At 42.1% G+C, this 21,940-nt stretch overlaps 1 long non-coding RNA gene across 3 annotated transcripts in view; it reads right to left on the bottom strand.

The window, feature by feature from the left end:
* LOC140466282 (uncharacterized) overlaps positions 1-21,363 on the bottom strand; it is a 65,340-nt gene extending 43,977 nt beyond the window's left edge. For 2 of the 3 annotated variants that reach the window (XR_011955206.1, XR_011955208.1), the window contains exons 1-2: positions 21,234-21,363; positions 9,120-9,306 (exon numbers count right to left, since the gene is read on the bottom strand). This is a non-coding gene — a long non-coding RNA (uncharacterized lncRNA). Of the gene's footprint in view, positions 1-6,514; positions 7,390-9,119; positions 9,307-21,233 lie in introns of those variants that run through there. The other variant, XR_011955207.1, reaches the window with a different exon arrangement.
* Positions 21,364-21,940: the final 577 nt, after the last annotated feature.

The following is a 21,940-nucleotide window of genomic DNA, read 5'->3' as shown; positions in this document are numbered from 1 at the left end:
CTTCCACCACCCAACCCCTTTGGGATTGCTCCTTCACAAACTATCATCTCAAACTAGTCATGGGGACTGTGTAGGATCACACAGCACTGCTCTTCTGATCTTTGGAATGTTTTAAGCTTTTGACCACAAGAAACACTCTGAAGTTCAATTGTGTGGCCCCCGGGTAGAATAGCAAGCCAGGTGAGGGGCAGTGGGAGTTAAAATTAGGCACCACAGCCGTGGCTGGAATTGGTAAGCTAACCCCAGCAGTATTTAACCCTGGTGGGTGAGGCTTTGAGTAGCCACTTGCCCACAGGTCAACTGAGATTGTTATGTGGTCAACTAATGGCCTCTCAGGGGTCAATGTAGGTGGAATGTTGCCAATAGTGGGGATGCTCATGTCAAGTGTCATGTAAATGGTAGTGGTTAGATAGGTTTCCTCCTGCAATCTGTGCCCATCGGAGTTTCTCCGGAAAAGTGGGTTCACCCAGCTGGACTTTCCCTGCCTTCCCATGTAGTCAGTTGACCATCGAACCAGCCACACCTTTCCTGCAATTGGTCAAACTGGCCCAGGTAAGAATCTGCACTCACCTCTTAGAGTCAGACAGTCATAGAGGTGTACAAGCATGGAAGCAGACCCTTCGGTCCAACTTGTCTGCGCCAACCAGACACCCCACCCTAATCTAGTCCCATTTGCCAGCACTTGACAAAACCTTCCTATTCATATACCCATCCAGATCCTGCAATTGTACCAGTTTCCGTCACTTCCTCTGGCAACCTATTCCATATAAGCACCAACCTCTGTGTGAAAACATTGCCCCTTAGGTCCCTTTTAAATTTTTCCCTTCTCGCCCTAACCCTGTGCCCTCTAGTCCTGGACTCCCCCATCCCAGGTAAAAGAACTTGTCTATTTATCCTGCCCATGTCCCTCATGATTTTATAACACTCAGCCTCCGATGTTCTAGGGAAAACAGCCCCAGCCTATTCAGCCTCTCCCTATAACTCAAACCCTCCAACCCTGGCAACATCCTTTTAAGTCTTTTCTGAACCTTTTCAAAGTTTCACATCCTTCCAGTGGTCCTGACCTCTCCCCTTCGGAGGGGGGAGCTGTTCCAGCAGCAGCTCCTGGGATAAGAGAGCTGCTTTTGAAGAATTGGCTCTCAGTTGGGAACGGAAGTCCAGCCTCAAGTCAATCTGAAGCCCAATGGTAGCTACATGTTGCAATAGGGTTGCAAGTGTAGTCTTGCCCCAGACCTTTATGGTGGGGGCAAGGACACTCACCCCTGCACGAAATGGTCTGTCGACCAAATGATCTGGGCGTGAGTGTGAACCCTGCTGGGCTGTTCTCCCTCTCATGTCCAAGGGCATATTTAACTTAACTGAGTTCAAGATTCATTCATTGGGATACAGGGACGTTTGAAACAGGATTAAGTCATTCAGCTCCTCGGGCTTTGCATGCCATTTAACGCAGTTATACCTGATCTTCCTGAACTTCGCCTTTGTTTTCTGTTCCTTGATGTTCAAAACGAAAACCTATCGGTTACAGGTTTAGAGTTCCATTTAATCCGACAGCCAAAATATTTTAAGGGAAAACTTTCTAAATTTCCATAGCTCTTAATGTGGAAAATGCACTTCCTTATTTTACTCCTGAATGGGCTAACCTCTTTAAATAAAATTATACAGGCTGGATTTTCCAAGGATGGCCACTGTGCTCCTTCTCTTGTCATACATAAGGAGAGGATGCTTATTATTTTCAAGCTACACTTCCATTCTGAACATTCTCTCATGGTACAGAGCTGTCAGGATAGGATTCCAAGCAGTTAGGATGTCAAGTCAATAGGGTTAAGGTGCCAGGGTGAGGAGGATGCAAGATAACAAGGAGGTTAGATTAGTGGTGCAATGTTTGGGTTCGGTGGTAGTTGGTGGAAGTTAAGAGTCTGTTCAGTCCTGGGGGAGGATGGTATTGCGTTCGAGGAGCCCAGCAATGTGGGGATTGATGGAGGTAAATCGGGTCCAGAGTGGGGGAAGGGAGGCACGTCTGGTCCGGAACAGGAGAAGGTATATACGGTGTTGGATCCTGAGGGAGGTGTCAGTCAGGGTCGTCAGAGGTACAGCTGGAGATGTGTGAGGTAAATTTGGGGCCAGATGCATTGTTACGCAGGAAGTAAAAGATGTAGTTAGTAATCTAACTTTGCCAGGGTAAATTATTTATTTAATTTGATCAGAACCCTCCAAATTGTCAATTTAGTTGGAGACTTTTCGAGGTTTCCAGGTGCAAAGGAATTGCCCTGTGGAATCTTCAGTTCATCAGGCAATTCTTTTGGGGTCTACCACATGAGGATTCCAAGGGGTCCCATGCACCACTCCCATCCACACTGGAATGACGACTGTCTGGTCATTGGAAAATTGGGTTAGACACACCATTATTCTCTGATTCACTCTTAAGAAGAAATGATTTGCCTATGCCTACCCTATCAAATTCTTTGAATATATTAAGCACCTCAAGTTGATCATTCCTTCACTCTCCCATGTTCAGAGGAATGCTAGCCAAGTTTAACCTTGACAGCTCTTCTGTTGGTATCCTGCCTGACCTGGAGTATGAGTGCTCCAGATTCACATTGGATCTTTGACACCAGTATTTCTACTATAATATCTTGATATTTTTTGACCAGAGATTGACAATACTGTCATTGAGTCATACAACACAGAAACAAACCCTTCGGTCCAACCAGTCCATGCCGGCCATAATCCTAAACTAAGATAATCCCGCCTGCGGGTGCTTGACCCATATCCCTCCAAACATTTCCTATCCATGTACTTATCTGAATGTTTTTTTAAACGTTGTTGCTGTACCCACATCCACCACTTCCTCTGGAATTTCATTCCACAAACACCGTGTAAATAAAAATGCCCCTCATGCCTTTTTTAAATCGTTCTCTTCTCAACTTAAAAATGTGCCCCCTAGTCTTGAAATCCCCCACACATCTGCCATTCACCTTATCTATACCCCTCATGATTTTATAAACCTCTACAAGATCACCGCTCGACTTCCTATGCTCCATTAAACAAAGTCCCAGTCTGTCCAGCCTCACCTTATAGCTCACCCATCCATTCCTGGCAACATTCCTGATAAATTATTTCTGAACCCTCTCCAGCTTTATAATGTCCTTCCTATAACAGGGTGACCAGAACTGGATACAGTACTCCAGAAGACGACTCACCAACATCCTGTATAAGCTGATATCCTAACTCCTATACTCAAAGAAGTGAGCAATGAAGGCAAGCGTGCTAAACGTCTTCTTAACCACCCTGTCTACACGTGATTCAAACCCTTAAAGAATTATAAACCCGAATCCATAGGTCATTGCACTGTCACTGCAGCATGCACTGTATGTTTTTAATGAAGGTTAAAGATCCTTGTTTTGGGAAAGTAGCTCCTGATTTATGTCATTTTAAATTATAAAACCTTAAATTTAGGAACAGACAAGGGCAAGCTATTGGGTAATTTGATCTTTACTGGCACAGGAAGCTATTAAAGTTCTATGAAGGACAGCAGGATCTGAGTGGAGAGAACAGAAGTCTCTAAGCAATTTTATTTAACTACTTAATCCTCCCACACACTGGTACAAAGTCGACAAAGGGAACCAAATTACCCAGCTCCACGTTGATAGATTTACCTATTGTGAGCAGGCCAGCAGCTAATTCCCTAATATTCTTGTTTATCACCAGCTAGAACAGAGACCTGAGTTAAGGCAGGCTGTTGGAGTAAATCTGCCAAATTCAAGTGAAGCATCAACGATAAAAGGGATATAATAAAAGTAATGGGGGTGGGGTACTGGAGGTGAATGCATGATGGGACAAGTGAGCAAAATATTGTATTCTATCCCAGTCCAAACTGATTGAGTGGGATGATTTATACTCAAAGGACAGAAGAGGATAAAGACAAAGAAGATGAATAAATACTGAAGGAATCGGAGCAGATTAACAAATTGACACATCACATGGATAAAACCTCTTTCAAGTCACATGACATTGCTGTAACAATTCTATGATGTTAATTATCATTTGTCAACTGAGTCTAAGTGGAACTTTGCATATCATGTGAGAAAGATGTCAGTTTATGCCAGAAAATAAAAAGATACTTCTGCTTTTTTTCATAACAGGAGGCAAGGTGAGATAAAAATCTTCACTGAGTCCTTACAAATTTAAATTTTGATCTAGTTTTTAAAACACCAAAGACACAAATGTATGTATCATATCTTAACAGAGTCATGCTCTGGTAGTTGCAGCAGTTATGATCACATAGTATTAACACTATGAACAGTCCCTGGGCAATGTTCCCAAAGATGTTACAGTTCTAAATGGGGTATGCCAAATTGTTAAGCTCACGGGTAAGGAGGAATGAATGCCCCCACCCCCTTCATTTTACACCAGCCCAGTTGGTTCATCCCACCAAGGTGCATTTGAAAGGAATCTCTTCCCTTTCCTCTAGATACAAATGAACTTGTGTTTTGGAAGGAGCCAAGTTATCAAGTGAATTAACAAAGTCAGTGAGTTTATTATTCACTAAACACGTGATGATTTCTCTTGTGACACACATAGTCAAAAGAAAAGATAATTCCAAAAGACTAAAAGAACAAAATATACAAACTTTACCCTGAATTATCAGGTAAGATAATGTTGCAGCTGTTATTAGATGACACCAGTACCATTGACATTGGCAGTTAACAGCTGATTTCAAGATCTGGGTTGTTCTCATTGGCAGAAGTTCTATTTTAATTTCTTTTCGATGGTGACTGAATTCCAGCACCCAGAGAGAGAGTTTTTCCTTTTCTTTAACTGCAGTGCTGGAGTGTTTAAAATAACTCTTCTTGCAGTCAGTCTTTAACACTATGAACAGTCCCTGGGCAATGTTCCCAAAGATGTTACAGTTACAGTTACAGTTCTGACAGATAAAACAGATAGATCTGCAAGTGTTGGCTTTGTGCTGAGAGGGGAAATACTCAAGAGTCCGATTTACATCTTCTTGCCAAGTCTCTCCACACATGAAGTTTCCTTGAAATCTTATTGGTGCAACATTCCATGGGTTTCAGGTAGTCATGGAATTTATGTAATTTCTTTGTTCTCTGCAGCTACCCTTTCATTTAAAACAGAAAGCACATTCCAGAGTTAAAATTAGAACATGTCTGTAAATACTTTAAGATTCTGATCCATCCTCACATCAAATGGTGGCCAATGCAATGTACCAGAATCATTGACCCAAAGTAGATCTTTCTGCATGCAGAGGAAACGGAGATGGCACCTTTGCAGTCCTTCAAGAAGACGTAGATGCTTCTTTTGAGAAACAACGTAGTCACAGTAAAAGCAATTTTGGACAAATTATTTTGGAAACTAGCTAACTGACTTGGAGTATCCGCAGACGTGCTTGTTTAGTTTTTAGAGTGAGGAGGAATGTTTGACTAATGAATGACTCAATGAATCATGTATCTGATTGCAATTTTGCTGAAAGTGCAGGCAGGGTGTGAATGCTGTGTGCACAGGACTGAATTGAGGACGTGAAAACTGAGCTAGCAGAGTTTCTATTGGTGAAATACCCTGCCCTTTCTGTGGTCATGGCAATGACTCATGTTGGCATCAGCTGGCAGTCCAGCTGAAGAGGACCTGAAAAGTGAGACCTGCTTCGCATTTATCTGGGACAATTGAGCAAGAGTGCTCCTTTCATCTCCACACACTAACTAGTAAAGTTCATGCTTTAACAAAAATCAGAACTTCAACCCAATAAAGGGCTTTCCAGCTTAACTTTCCACAAATGCTGTTTGAACGGTCGAGTATTTGCAGCATTTTCCTTTTGTGCTCCTGCAGCATGACTCTCATTGAGACATCGTTCCGACAAACTCATCTGGCACAATGCCTCATGGCCATAACTTTGAATCAAAGCACCAGGATGTATTGTAGTGTGTGGTGGTCAGAACCTCTGTGTGAGCTTGGTGTTTCACCATCTTCTCAAGCTGTCTTCAACCAGGATGTGGTGTGGATGAGACCTCTTTGTGGAAAGCACCTTCACAAAGAAGTTCAGGAAAGGGATGCAGTGTTTTCTTTTCCCTCCAGGTTTATCCTGAGCAGCTCTATAATGCAGGACTCTGTGCTGTAGGGACAGTCCTAGGAATATGGCATAAGTATCAATCATAGTTGGAGAGCCACTAAATCAGTGGAAAAAATGCTCTTTTGTATGCCCAAACTTTGCTGCTGTACTGGCTCAAAGGAGAAAGGCCACTGGCTGAAACCTTTCAGGCATTATACATTGAGATGCTGGAAACTGGGTAAAGCTGCTGAGGCTGTATGTTTAATGTGCAATGAATCTTGTAAACATTAACTGTAATTCTATAGTAGTCATGATTTGGAGATGCCGGTGTTGGACTGGGGTGTACAAAGTTAAAAATCACACAACACCAGGTTATAGTCCAACAGGTTTAATTGGAAGCACACTAGCTTTCGGAGCGACGCTCCTTCATCAGGTGATAGTGGAGGGCTCGATCGTAACACAGAATTTATAGCAAAAATTTGCAGTGTGATGTAACTGAAATTATACATTGAAAAATTGATTGTCTGTTAAGCCTTTCATCTGTTAGAATACAGTGATAGTTTCACTTCTTTCATATGTAAATCACAAAACCCTTTTTTTAAAGTTGCATTCTCGGGTTAGCTGTTAACAATGGTGATAGCTAGACAATATGTTGAAGGTGTTAGCCCCCTGTGTTCTCTGTCTATGACCTGATGTTTAGATTGATTCTAATCTAAAAAGTGAGATAACAGAGTTTTACATAAATTCATGCAGTTTTTGAGCTCAGAGTTCTACATGAATGCATGCAGTTTTTGAGCAAAGTGCAATGTAACTTTGCAAGTACAAATTCACCCCACAAAATATATGTGTGCATGTGGGTCTTTGTCTATCTGTGTGTGTGTGTCTGTCTGGGGTGGTGTGTGTGTGTGTGTGTGTGTGTGTGTGTGTTGAGTGCAGAGTGTCTTAAGTCTGCGAGGGGATGCATGTGTGGAAGTGTGTGTGTCTAAAAGGGTGTGTGTAGGTGTCTGTGTGTACCTGCGTCCATGTGTATGTGAGAGTGTGTGTGTGTGTGTAGGAATATCTGTGTGTGTGTAGTGCAATGGTGATCACCTGTAATGTGACATGAACCCAAGGTCCCGGTTGAGGCCCTCCCTATGGGTACCGAACTTAGCTATCAGCCTCTGCTCGGCCACTTTTCTCTGCTGCCTGTCCCGAAGTCCATCTTGGAGGATGGTCACCCGAAGGTTCGAGGCTGAATGTCCTGGACCACTGAAGTGTTCCCCAACTGGGAGGAAACAGTTGTTCAGTACTTCTCAGGGGCTGAAAAATTACGCCATGTTCTTCGTGACCTGCAACACATTATCAATGAGGATGAGCACCTCACCAAGACCTTCCCCACACCTCCACTACTTGCCTTTAAACAACCTCCAAACCTCAAACAGATCATTGTTCATAGCAAACTGCCCGGCTCTCAGGACAACTCCATACAACCCTGTCACGGTGGACACTGCAAGACGTGTCAGATTGTGGACATAGATACCACTATTACGCGTGGGAACACCTCCCACCTTGTACTCATGGCAGGTACTCATGTGACTCAGTCAACGTTGTCTATCTTATACGTTGCAGGCAAGGATTACCGGAGGCATGGTACATTGGGGAAACCGAGCAAAGGCTACGACAACGGATGAATGGGCACCACACAACAATCAACAGACAGGAGGGTTCCCTCCCAGTTGGGGAACACTTCAGTGGTGCAGAACATTCAGCCTCGGACCTTCGGGTGACCATCCTCCAAGGTGGACTTCAGGACAGGCAGCAGAGGAAAGTGGCTGAGCAGAGGCTGATAGCTAAGTTCGGTACCCATAGGGAGGGCCTCAACCGGGACCTCCATTGCAGGTGATCACCATTGCACTGTCCACACACACACAGATATTCCCACACACACACACACTTATAGATACACACACTCCCACACATGCACCCCCTCACAGACTTAGGAAACTCTGCACTCACTACACACACACACACACACACACACACACACGTGCATACACACATACACTCTTTCTCACACTCACAACCCCCACCCCAGGCAGACACACACACACAGACAGAAAAAGACCCACATGAACACATATATTTTGTGTGGTGAATTTGTACTTGCAGAGTTACATTGTACTTTGCTCAAAAACTGCATGCATTCATGTAGAACTCTGAGCTCAAAAACTGCATGAATTTATGTAGAACTCTGTTATCTCACTTTTTAGATTAGAATCAATCTAAACATCAGGTCATAGACAGAGAACACAGGGGGCTAACACCTTCAACATATGGTAAAAACAATGACTGCAGATGCTGAAAACAAAATACTGGATTAGTGGTGCTGGAAGAGCACAGCAGTTCAGGCAGCATCCAACGAGTAGCGAAATCGACCTTCAACATATTGTCTAGCTATCACCATTGTTAACAGCTAACCCGAGAATGCAACTTTAAAAAAAGGGTTTTGTGATTTACACATGAAAGAAGTGAAACTATCACTGTATTCTAACAGATGAAAGGCTTAACAGACAATCAATTTTTCAATGTATAATTTCAGTTACATCACACTGCTAATTTTTGCTATAAATTCTGTGTTACAATTGAGCCCTCCACAATCACCTGATGAAGGAGCGTCGCTCCGAAAGCTAGTGTGCTTCCAATTAAACCTGTTGGACTATAACCTGGTGTTGTGTGATTTTTAACTTTGTAATTCTATACGTAGTGAATAGTGTACAGTATTGTAGGAAACTGATTTAATTTGAATCTTATGAACAGTCATATAATATACTTTAATAAAGTTTTAGAGTAAATTATATTTTGTGGGGAGAAAATATGGTGAAAAAATATAACTGAATCTTTTTTTTATTATTGTGCCTCATCTCTTGCCCTGTTTCAGGCAAAACTGCCATCTGGGTATCACATCAGTGGTCAAAGCAAACCCATTTAAATCCTACGTTGCCTAGAGCCACACAGAATCCATTCACTTCATTCAGCCTAACAATGTCCATTTTTACGAGTTTCTTTACACTTTAATTACCTGCTTTCATGCTGCCCCCAATATTCCTCTCTCCTCTTCTCCCTCGTTCATACATTAAGCCTTGCCTTAAATGCACCGGCGTCATCTCCTTCAGCCACTCCATGTCACAGCGAGGTGGGATGTTTCTCAGCTTGACCTCTCCACTCAAAATTTACAGCTTTCAAATGGTCATGGAATTCCACAAGTCCTGTTGAAAGGAACACAATAAACATGACCATTTGTTAAATAATTCTGAGGGTGGTGGTTAAGCGCAATGAAGTAAAAACAAGCTGCTGAAAACAGAGGAAGACTTTTGGTTAATATATTTAAGTAAAGTTGCTGCTTATCTTTGACGATGGGATAGCCAGGTGGTATAATTGCTAGACTATAAATCCGGAGACCCAGGTAAAATTCTGGATTCAAATCCTGCCATGGCGGAATTTGAATTTAATTTAAAAAGCCTAGAATTAAGAATATAATGATGACCACGTCAATTATCAGAAAAAAAATGATCTGATTCACTAACATCGTTGAGGAAAGGGAATTGTTATCCTTACTTGGTTTGTTCTAGATGTGACTCCAGACCCTTAGCAATGTGGTTGACTCTTAACTGCCCTCTGAGCAATAAATACTGGCAATATCCAGCAAAAGGTCAAGAGTGTGGTGCTGGAAAAGCACAGCAGGTCAGGCAGCATCCGACGTAGCTGCTGTGCTTTTCCAGCACCACACTCTCGACTCTAATCTCCAGCATCTGCAGTACTCATTTTCGCCTAATATCCTACAATGCCCAGGTTCCATGAATGAAGAAAGAATACAAATATTCATTTAAGCTTATCTTGTATCTACTCTATCTTAGTTTCCAAGGTTGCCAGTCAGTCTGATACTTTCTGGATGCTATTCCTGCATTGGTCACATTCACCAGGACTGGGAGAGGGCAATGTTGTGAGCCTGCCCATTCCCTGATGAAAATCAGTTAAACAGATTGAGGTCTTCATTCACAACTAGCTAATGGGGGATGTTATGACTAACACAGCTGACAGGGATAGGCCAGGTGAAAGCAGGTAGGTGCACAGTCGGAACCCAGCCAGACATAAACACCCAAGGAAATTAGTGAAATAATTAGGGACTCAAGCATTGACAAACCAGTGCTATTGGAGTGCAGCAGCCCAAGTGACATGAGAAGTGGTCACTATCCTCATGGGGAGTGCATGGTTTATTATCCACCTACCATCATTGGGCAATAAGGACAGAGGACAAGATGATCACCTCGTCACAAGGAAGGCAGTGCCTGGCAATGAAGCACGGCACTCAGACAAGCAAGACCCTCTTTAGAAAAGAGAGAGCCCCAGATACGATGAGGGCATGGGCGAGGAATAAGGATTTGGAGGAGACAGAGTCGATACCCTCAACATAGGATTTCCTGACGAAGGTGGAGTTACCTGAAGATGAGTGAGTAGCTCTGCCAAAGGGACCTGTGACCCTCCAGCTTATTGATGACAGAGATCTTTATTCGCATCACTGAAGACTTCATACCTCTGAGCATTCATTACCGTGTCCTGTCAATGGTCATCAAAGTCTCTGTGGCCTTGAGCTTATTTGCCTCTGCCTCCATCCAAAGATCAGCTGGGCACGTTGGTGAGACCTTGCAATAAGCAGATGACTACTTAGAAAGGAACAGTTTTGAATTTAGTGTGGGTTTTTTTTTAAAGCTCTGACTGCCAATCAAACAGACTGTATGAGAGATTTTGCCTTTCTCAAACACCCCCGTTGAAAGTTCATTTTGTGTTGATAAGCAAGCTGCATCTGCCAAGATCCCAGAGATGACATGTGCCTGTTGACTTGGCTATGTGCTAAAATGGCAAACCATTTTCAATCTGAAAATTCTATTCTTTATTCTTTCCTTGTTTAAGAACTAACAATTAGCGGACAAAATATTTTTTTTCAAAGTGAACCACTGCAGAAAGAAATCCTGTTCTGTCTTCTAACATATGTATGTGTGTGCATGTGTTTTGGGTTATTAAGGGGGGAAAATATAGACCCATTGAGACAGAGAGTCATACAGCATAGAAATAGACCCTGTGGTCAAACTCGTCCATGCCGATCAAGCTTCTCACTAAACTAGCCCCACTTTCCTTCATTTGGCCTCCATCTCTCTGATCCTTTCCTATTCGTGTACCTGTCCAACTGTCTTTTAAATATTGCAACTGTACTTGCATCCACCACCTCCTCTAGCAGTTCATTCCACAGAACGGTGGGCGGCACGGTGGCACAGTGGTTAGCACTGCCGCCTCACAGCGCCAGAGACCCGGGTTCAATTCCCGCCTCAGGCGACTGACTGTGTGGAGTTTGCACGTTCTCCCCGTGTCTGTGTGGGTTTCCTCCGGGTGCTCTGGTTTCCTCCCACAGTCCAAAAATGTGCAGGTCAGGTGAATTGGCTGTGCTAAGTTGCCCGTATTGTTGGGTAAGGTGTAAATGGGTGGGTTGCGCTTCGGCGGGTCGGTGTGGACTTGTTGGGCCGAAGGGCCTGTTTCCACACTGTAATGTAATCTATAAAAGAGGTGACAGGGAGAGAGAGTGAGTGAGCTCAGGGAGAGAAAAAGAAGCAGAGTTAGAGAGAGAGAGAGAACCAAAGGTGAGACAGAGCAAAGGACAGAGAAAGATCCTGAGGAGAGAAACAGAAGGACGGAGGTAGAAAGAAAGTAAAAGAGAGAGAGAAAAACACCCAGTGAGAGAAACAAAGAAGGATAGACATATATACTTTCACATTACAAACTGCATGTCAACTAACTTTGCATCTTCATTGAATTCATTTTATAATCAATAGTTTGGTGTTTCATTAAAAAATCTGATTGATGGATCTTTTCAATTCTAAATGTATAATGGAAAACCAAGTAAATTTATACTGCTACCCAAGAAGTAATGGGACTAGAGGGACATAGAGGACTTCTTTCATCTTATGCAAATGGATTTGGAGCTGAACTCAGCCAGCAAGAGAAGAGTATTCCAATATACTCCTGACATGTCCTTGTAGATACTGAGGAGTTGGAAGCTGAGATTCCTAACCGTTGAATTCCCTGGCCTCTGATGCACTGTTTTATACTATTTTCATAATGGCTGATTCAGGTATCAGTAAAGCTGATGTGATTGATGCCATTGAACAATCCAAAGATGTGCAGGTTAGGTGAATTGGCCATGCTAAATTGCCTATAGTGTTCAGTGATGTGCAGGTTAGTTGCATTGGTCAGGGGTAAATATAGGATAATAGGGTAGAGGAATGGGCCTGGGTGGGTTACTCTTCGGAGGGTCAGTGTGGACTTGTTGGAATGAAGGGCCTGTTGCCGCACTGTAAGGATCCTATGATTCCATGATCTACCTCCTCCTTGAGAATATTCAATGCTTTGGCCTCAATTGCTTTCTGTGGCACTGAGTTCCACAGGCTCAACACCTATTGGGTTAAGATATTTCTCCTTGTTTAATCCAAAATGGTAAACCACTAATCTCAGATTGTTGGCCCTGGTTTTGGACTCCCTGGTCATCAGGAACATTTGGCTAGTCCAGTAATAATTTTATAGGTTTCTATGAGACTCCCATCTCATTACTCTATGCTCTAATGAATATAGTCCCAACCGATCTAATCTTGTTTTTTATTGGATTTATTGTCACATGCACCCAGACACAGTAAAACGTTTTGCTTTGCATGCAATACAAGCAGATCATAGCATGCAAGATCACAGAGTGATAGAACAGAGAGATGAATACAAAGTTACCACTGTAAAGAAGGTGCACAAAAAGTAAGATCAACGTTAGAATTTAAATTTGAGAGATCCATTCAGAAGTCTAATAACAGCGGGGAAGAAACTGTTCTTGAACCTGTCATATATGTATTTAAGCTTTGTATCTTTGACCTGATGGAAGAGGTCAAAAGAGATTATAACTGGGGAGGGAGGGGTCTTTGATGATATTGGCTGCCTTTCTAAGGCAGCGAGAGCAGCGAGAGGTGTAGAAGAGTCAATGGATAGAAGAAGGTTGGATTGTGTGATGGACTGGATTGTGTTCACAACTCTCTGTAGTTTCTTGAGCTCTTGGATAGAGCAGTTGCCGTACCAAGCTGTGATGCTTCTGGATAGGATGCTCTCTATTATGCATCGATTAAAGTCGGTGAGGGTCTTTATGGACGTGTCAAATTTCCTGAGCCTCCTGAGGAAGAAGAGGTGTTGTTGTGCCTCAGTAGTGATAACCCAGGAATCAGTGTGCTAAATCTTCGTTGCACTCCATGCATAGCCAGAGCATCCTTCCTCAGACAGGGAGACTAAAACTGCACTCAAGGAACTGAGTCCAACTGTAGAACACCAACTCCAACTGAGTTAATTTACTCAGGACAGACTGTAACTGAATCCTGGAACCTTTTCATCTTGAGGCATGATGTCTGCTAGCCCCCAGCTGACCCCAGCTTTGCATTATACCTCACTTGTGGTAAGTCAGGCATAAAGGTAAACGGATCCCTGTGCTTTGCCTGTACCATTCTATGATTCATTGCAAAAAGTTGTATGAGGGCTGATCTTGAATAGTTTCAAGATCTCTGACAGTCCTTCCTGACAAGTTACCTGCACCAGGGTGATGACTCTCTCTCCGTTATGACTTGAGTTTGATATCTAAAACTTTGCTGTGTGCAGAGGGTTGGACTCAGACTTGCATCTTGCCCTCTGTGCTGCAGCAATGCACCATTAACAGGGTGGCACAGTGGCTAGCACTGCTGCCTCACAGCGCCAAGGTCCTGCATTCAATTCTAGCCACCAACAGCTATCTGTGTGGAGCTTGCATGTTCTCCCTGTGTCTGCGTGGGTTTCCTCTGAGTGCATCAGTTTCCTCCTGCATGCTCGATGGATTGGCTAAATTGCCCATGTTTGGTTAGGTGGATTAGCCATGGGCAATGAAGGACTAGGATGCTCTTTGGAGGGTCAGTGTGGACTTGATGGGCTGAATGACCTGCTTCCACATTGTAGGGGCTCTACGCTCATGAGTTATTCATCTCTTTTAGTACGTAGAGTCCCAGAATTTTCTTCCCTTCATTTTGTCTTGAAGGCTTCAATGCTCAGTGAAGAACTGTTCAGCAACTTGCTCTCCCATCCCAAGTGTTCGTGATCACGCCTCACTGCTGAACCTGAGTAGTGAAGATAAAACTCTGAAGATTGTGCAAGATGCAATTCAACTGTGTGAGGCATCAAGCTGGCGTGAATCCTGCCCCAAAAAGTTCTGGGACTTAAAGTAATGCCTGACGAAGTGGGAATTATATAACAGCATCTTGCCTTAAGAAAATAGTGAAATGCAGTCAATGGCAGTGTTTAACAAATTAGATGGATGGAGGAAAGGGGTGTAAAGAGACATCAGAATAGGACAAGATGGGAATATTTCTCATACAATAGATGAGCATGTTGGAGGTGGTTAGGCTGAATGGAATGTTACCATGTCATCGTTTTGATACAAATCTTGCTTGAGTTTGTCAAACGAAAACAAGGAAATCTCACTTTTGCTTTAAAAATCAAAATAAATAATACAAATTAGGTGTAATTAACAGCATCACACTTCTGGGGATTAATGGGAACATCATAGTTTATTTTAATCAGATCAGACTACTTTGAAGTAAAGAAAAATTACCACCAGAACAATGTCAAATATCACTGTGAAAAATATGAAAATCCAAGGGCTATGGTTGAACTCTGTAGTAAGATGGGGTAAATTCCGATTATATGGTGCATTGACACTCTTGTTTTGAAATAATTGTGGTGTCAGATGAGCTGATTGGGTCTGACTGTTATGTGGTGATTCAAGAGTAAATATCACTGGTTAAAAAATGCTCCTTACTGAAAGAGAATCATTTTATCAAGATAGGAAGCCTGCAAATTGAATACACAAGAGACTGGTCTCTTTTCGTAGATGAAATCTGACTGCATATCAAAAGGGGAGGACAAATTATTCATTTTTCTAACAGCACAAAAGAAGTGCAAGTGAGATCTGAAAGGACGCTATCTTCAGGACTGAACTGTCAAAGAACGTGGGAAAGCAGCCCTCCTGCATTCTTGTTTCGGGTCCGTTGATCAGAAGATTGAAAGGCCCACTCTACCTACAGGGGTTCTCTGTTCAAGACTCGTGGTGCAATTATAATCTATCCTCACCTCCTCCAGAATGAGAGCTCCAAAAACAAAGCTCACAACCTCTGTGCAGCTTAACATTCCTCATGCACCAAACCTTCTTTACATTTTTTTTGTTTGCTGGGATCCAGGACTGCATTATCCAATGTTGACAGACAAAAAAAGAAAACCCTTTAAATTACCTAATGCCTCAGGGTGAATTTCCGACAGGAATTCCGTTGGAATGGCCACTAATTGCGTTCAGAGAAACACAGAGGAATTTGTCAGGTCAATAAGTTGTGACAAAAATTATCCCAAGCTTTTTTAGAGTTTATCTTAAGGGCAAAAAGAAAAGAGGGAATGTTGTACTATGTTAAACTTCAAAGCCAGTGCTTCAATATGCTCCCACTGCAGTTTGAATCATGCCAGACTGAAATTCTCTTTGTGTTCTGCCTACACATGCCATGACTTTTATATTAAAAATATACATGAATCAGAAATAGCAGTTTTCTAGCAGTGATAATCTCTGCTCCCATCTCCTTCCTGCCTCCTGATCAAAACACCGACTAAGTATTCACCTTAAAATAGCTTCTCCTTTTAACGGCAGTCAGCAAGTTGTCTTGCAAGGACTGCAATTCACGTGTCAAATAAGGTTGGCTGTCAGAAGCAAGGCACGGTTCAAAACTTGCCCCCACTCCCAGTGCTTTGTGCAAAATTAACCACACATATCTCCTGCATGAAATTGTTTACATGTAAGGACAATAGCAAAGTCGTGGGATACAGATTTGACCTATCTTGGTGAACTCCTGGATGCACGGATGTATTACTGTAGGGATTAAACAGGGGTGAAGTAAGGCACCTTCATACACAGATGGGAAGTCAGATGTAAAGTCAACCCTGGTGTGTGTCCTAGAATGGAACAATATTAGCAAAAAACCAAGTATCTGTGATTCCATGAATGATGAGGAAGCGACCTGAAATCTCCTAATTGGATATATTTCAACATAAGTGCATCTGCCAAAATACCCCACTGCTGACCTCATCAAAATTGTTGAGGGGAGGGGAGTTGAGGGGAAATTCTCAGATTCAGCCAGTCTACATATCACCTTTATGTGTGTCATGGTGGCTCAGTGATTAACACTGCTGCCTCACAAGGCCAGGGGCTCAGGTTTGATTCCAGCCTTTGTCTCCTGTGTCTGTGTGAGATTCCTCCAGCTGCTCCAGCTTCCTTCCCACAGTCCAAAGATGTGCAGGTCAGGGGGATTGGCTATGGGAAAGCAGGATGACAGGGATAGAGTCTGGATGGGATGCTCTCCAGAAGGGCAGTGTGGACTTGATGGGCTGAATAGCCTGTTTCCACACTGTAGACATTCTATTGCTCCTGAAGTCTACTTAAAAGTCAATTACATTTTTTTTTGAATTAGATCATAGGCAAGAGGTCAGTCCCTCATGTGAACATCCAGCTAGATTTCATTTCCATATCCTGCCCAGTTGGTTTCCTTTACATAAGTCATTATACCTCCATCATACAATTGCCAGGCCTTTTGTGGGTTGAGGGCATGGATTGTAGCAGCAGTATTTCCCTGGTCTTAGGTCACGACAGATCCTACAATGATTGCTATTCTTAATACAACTACAGGCTTAGTCAAGGTAAAAACAATGACTGCAGATGCTGAAAATCAAATACTGGATTAGTGGTGCTGGAAGAGCACAGCAGTTCAGGCAGCATCCAACGAGCCCTTAGGCTTTTGCCCGAAACGTTGATTTCGCTGCTCGTTGGATGCTGCCTGAACTGCTGTGCTCTTCCAGCACCACTAATCCAGTACAGGCTTAATCAGGTGAGTCAATAGGAAAGGTCAATAAAAGATTCTCACCTCTTATAGGAGCCAATTTCATTTCTGGTCCTTCTGCTGGCCTCCTGTTAAGGTTATGGTGTGAGTATACCAGATTTTTGGGGCCTGGTGAGAATCCTGTTGTCTAATAAATCATTTTTTTAAAATCTGAAATCTGTTTCCTACTTAAAGTTGCTTCTCTGCGCTGACCATAGCTATGATTACCACGTTAAAAATCACACAACACCAGGTTATAGTCCAACAGGTTTATTTGGAAGCTCTAGCTTTCAGAGCACTGGTCCTTCATTCTGGACTCCACAGCCACCTGATGAAGGAGCAGCACTCCAAAAGTTAGTGCTTCCAAATAAACCTGTTGGACTATAACCTGGTGTTGTGTGATTTTTACTTTTGTACACCCCAGTCCAACACCAGCATCTCCAAATCATGACTACCACAAAAGCAAACAGGAGAAACATTTTAACAAATAAAATATCAGAATGTAATAAAATTGCAAACAAATAACAATAAAAAGCAAATTGGTACAAATAAATGCCCACAATTATTTTTGAACTCTCTCAGAATTATTAAATAATATTCAATGACATTTGTGTCACACATGTGCCAGGCAATGGTCATGTCTAACAAGAGACATTTTAATCATCTCCCTGGATTGCTATCATTAAATTCCCATGTTGTGAGTGTTACTATTGATCAGATACTTAACTGCGTCATCTGTTGATGACTGCTGATATAACAACAGGTCAAAGACTAGTAATGCTACAGCGTATAACTCACCTCCTGCCTCAACAAACTCGCTCTACCACATACAAGGCACAAGTCAAGGGTGCCCAAAGGGACAAATTACTGCAGATGCTGGAATCTGTGGTGAAAGCAAAATAAAGCTGGAAATCACAGTAACTCAGCCAGCATCCATGGGGAGAGAGCAAACTAATGTTTCAAGTCTAGATGACTCTTCATTAGTGCTGGGCAAGCCCAAAATTCATTAAGCGGCAGGAGGGGGCATAAGGGTATGAAGCTGAGTCCTACGTTGAGGATAATACGTTCAGCCTCAGAGAGAAGGTCAAGAGGTATGGTGAAAAATAGCTCTGATGATAGGTCACCTAGACTTGAAACATTAGCTTGCTTTCAGTCCATGGATGCTGCCCGACCTGCTGTGAACTACAACATACCTTCCACCTATGAGGACAAATGTAGCTCCTGCAGCATTCAAGAAACTCAGCATCATCCAGGACAAAAAAGCCTGCTTAGTTGGCACCCTATCCACCATCTTAAACTCCAATGTTAATGCAGTCTGCCAATTCTATGCACCATATACAAGATGAACCACAGCAATCCATGTCTCTTTATGCAGCACTTTCCAAACCCACAACAGCAACCACCTGGAAGGATCCGGGAAACAAACATATGGGAACACCACTACCTACAAGTTTGATTAATTTAGGATATCTGGTCAGCATAGCTGAGTTGGACCAAAGGGTCTATTTCCATGCTATACATCTCTATGACTCTATGACTCTAAGTCATGCAACATCCTGACTTTGATCAAACTCTTGGAACTCTTTTTGCGCTAGCATTTGTGAATCTACATCAGATAACACTGCAGCTGCTCAGGAAGGCAGTTAAATATCATCATCTCAAGGACAATCAGAGATGAGCAATGTTGGTTGAGCTAGTAATACTCACAGCACATGAAAGAATAAAAGAAAACTTACAGGACACAAAGTGTTGAGCAATGCCTATGTCTCCGAACTGACCACCAGGAAAAACCGTGGTGTTCCCTAGTACTCTATAAATATGTGGGTCAACAATGCAATTTTGTTTATAATAGAATTGGTAACAAAGTAATAAGGAGCCCAGACACATCAGCATGTCAGAGTTCACTGTTTCAATGAAAGACATAAATCTAGTAAATGTGGCATTTGTAATATGCCATTCACTTGGCTAGAGGGCAGATAGATAGGATGCTCCCAGCTCTCTGCCAGGTGTCAGAATAAAGATTGGAAGACGAACGGCTGTTTTGTCTATTGAATCTGCACTTTCCACAGACCATTTATCATCTCCTCTGTCCCACGTAATCTCCCAAAGAAAGGTTTCCACATAACTCCCAAATTTGATTGAACTATAATTGTAAATATTATTCCACATTTATTAACTCTTGCCTTGTTGCATCCTGCAAACGGCATTAATCTCCAAATAGCTCACATCTTGGCTTAGAATGTACATGACAGAGAAGTAAAATAATTTATTCAAGTATGCCCTTCTTATTCCTGCAGGAAATAAGGTAAACATAGCCAACTGGCATCATAGTTACTGTGTGGAAGAGCATGGGTGTAAAATCTTCCACTCCACTCAGCGGATACTTCCTGTTTATATTGAAACAAAAGAATTGATGCTACTCGAAGTAACAAGATTGTTTTTTTGAAGTGGGATCCTTCACACATTGCTTCTAACTGAATAGGAGATGCTTCTGCATTTACACAGCTCAAATTTGAGTAACTTCAACAGATGACATTTATATGTTTATGCATCGGTTTCTCTTTAAATTAGTTATGGAGAAAGTCTGAAGTGAGCAATGTTTTAAATATGAATGTGTGTAGTGGAATGAACTGTCACATTGCAAAACAATATTCAAACAGTTCAATTAGATATTTTAATGTAAATATCCAAAAGAACTTAAATAAAACAGTTTTAATATGGCCAATGTTGAGGGTCAACATAGCTTAGTGGTGTGCAATGTCAAGTCTCCCCTGTCCGCCCCAACATATATTGTTACTGCTCAATGAACCAAATTCTCCCAAACAGTAATACCTCATTTTCATCTCAACTAGGATTCCCCATTCTTTGCTGAGAAGCTGCACTAATCCCTCATTCACAGAGCCCCCTCCCTCTGGTTCCACTCTGGGTTCTCCTTTTCTCCCCCTCATTGTATTCTTTATCAGGCCTTCTGCTTCCAATAGTGCTCCTTGAAAGCTCTTTCATAGACAAGAAAGGACCTGCTCCTTAATGGCCGACCTGGCCCTTTCTTTTTAGCTTCCGACTGAGCTTTGCTATTTAATCTTCTGAGGCTTTCAAGATGTCACTCTCGTCTGATGACTGTGGACAAAAGCGAAATCAAGCGATCCTGAATGCTGCGAACTTTCAAATACATCAGAACACTTTGAAGAAAGGTCCTTGAAGTCAGTAAGCACAACAGATCATACACAGCCATGGTGGCCTTATTCAGAACTTTTCCAGACTGGTTTCTGCTTCACACTCCCCGCTATCCTCAGTTACCTTCCCTACTCCCTGAAACATGTCAGGCGACATTTCATTTTTATTGGCCTGCTGAGTATTTTGTTTTACAGCCTGGAGCACATGTACTACATAACTGAATAATAACAGTACGCTACAACTTTAATATTAATCTGAAACCCACACAGGTTTTTCAACTTCTTTAAGGGTCGCAGTAGCATTCAACATACAAAAGTAGTTGGTTTCTCAACTTTTCAGTCAGACATCCTGCCTGAACAGAAATCCTGTGTAGTTCAATTTCTATCCTTAATTGTAATTTGTTTCCATGGTATTTAACATGAGGGTGGGAGGTATCTTAGCCTTGTTAACAGACAGACATGACTTGGGCTAGTCTACATTATAAGCCCACAGAATTTCCCATGTGTAAAGGTAGACAAGGAGAATTTTCAATGTTTTGGAAATGATTAGGAAAATTGCTAAATAAAAATACATCGATATTTTACACTATTGGATATCATGATAGCTCAATTGTCTGGGTGGGTACATAGATATGAAGGGTTTAGAGGGATACGGGCCAAATGTTGGCAATTGGGAATAGATTTATTTTGGATATCTGGTTGGCATCGACAAAGTTGGAGCGCAGAGTCTGTTTCCGTGCTGTGCAGCTCTATAACCTTATCAATTCTAGTCTGAAGCATGAACACTTTCAGAGGAGCCATGTTTGATTGGCTTTTTCCCATTTTGATACAAACATAGAATTCAATAGTGTGAAATGAGTTGGATTGCATCAATGCATCAATCACTGCGGCATTCTCATTATTAAATAATCTACTGCTTTTCACACTGAAGGTTTACTGCTTTTCATTGCGGTAGTGAACACTTCCTTTGAAATTATTATCTCACTCACTGTGTCAGTGACTCACCTGAGCATGGGTATCCGCATCAAGATGTTGAGGAATCCAATTAGCACATTTCATTATTGAATCACAGCACAGCTATAATTTTCTCAATTGAGGGTTAATTATTCTATTAACTTTGCGCTACATGGCAATCTGTTAGTCCATCAAGTGGGGGCAGAGGTGAAGACTGGGAAATGTAATGTGCAGTTTCAGTCTGTTAATATATAACCCCGAGATCGGAAAGATTGGCTTTAACCCCTTTGCCCTTGAAAGTTAACTGAATAGCCGGTCATATCATTTGAAACATTTTCTCAGGTGAAGAACAAAAACCTCATTTGAACAGTAACTAAAAGTTCTGACGAATGCCTTTTAACCTATTGCTAAGGTTTTACTTAATTACACATTTAAGACAAAGAACCTTTAGAAAATGACATAATTACCACAGCGGAACCAATGAATGAAAAAAAAGCATTTGATGCCAAAACTGTGCTTCATTGTTTCTGACTAACTGACATCTACCTGCTTTGAAAAGGCAGGAAGTTGGCAGGCTGCCAAATTTGTTGGCTTCACATTTACTGTGGTGTGGTATAGTCTTAAGTAGCTCCAATCCATCATAGTTATACATCTACTTTGCATAAAAAAGATGAACTCCTCTCAGACTAATGTAATCTTAATGAGTAGAAATTATCTTCAAATCTCATGTTGTTTATTATTGTAGCTCACACACCACG

This window comes from Chiloscyllium punctatum, chromosome 3, assembly GCF_047496795.1.
Source record: "Chiloscyllium punctatum isolate Juve2018m chromosome 3, sChiPun1.3, whole genome shotgun sequence".
Classification (NCBI taxonomy): domain Eukaryota; kingdom Metazoa; phylum Chordata; class Chondrichthyes; order Orectolobiformes; family Hemiscylliidae; genus Chiloscyllium; species Chiloscyllium punctatum.
This window is presented reverse-complemented; position numbering and strand designations above follow the sequence as displayed.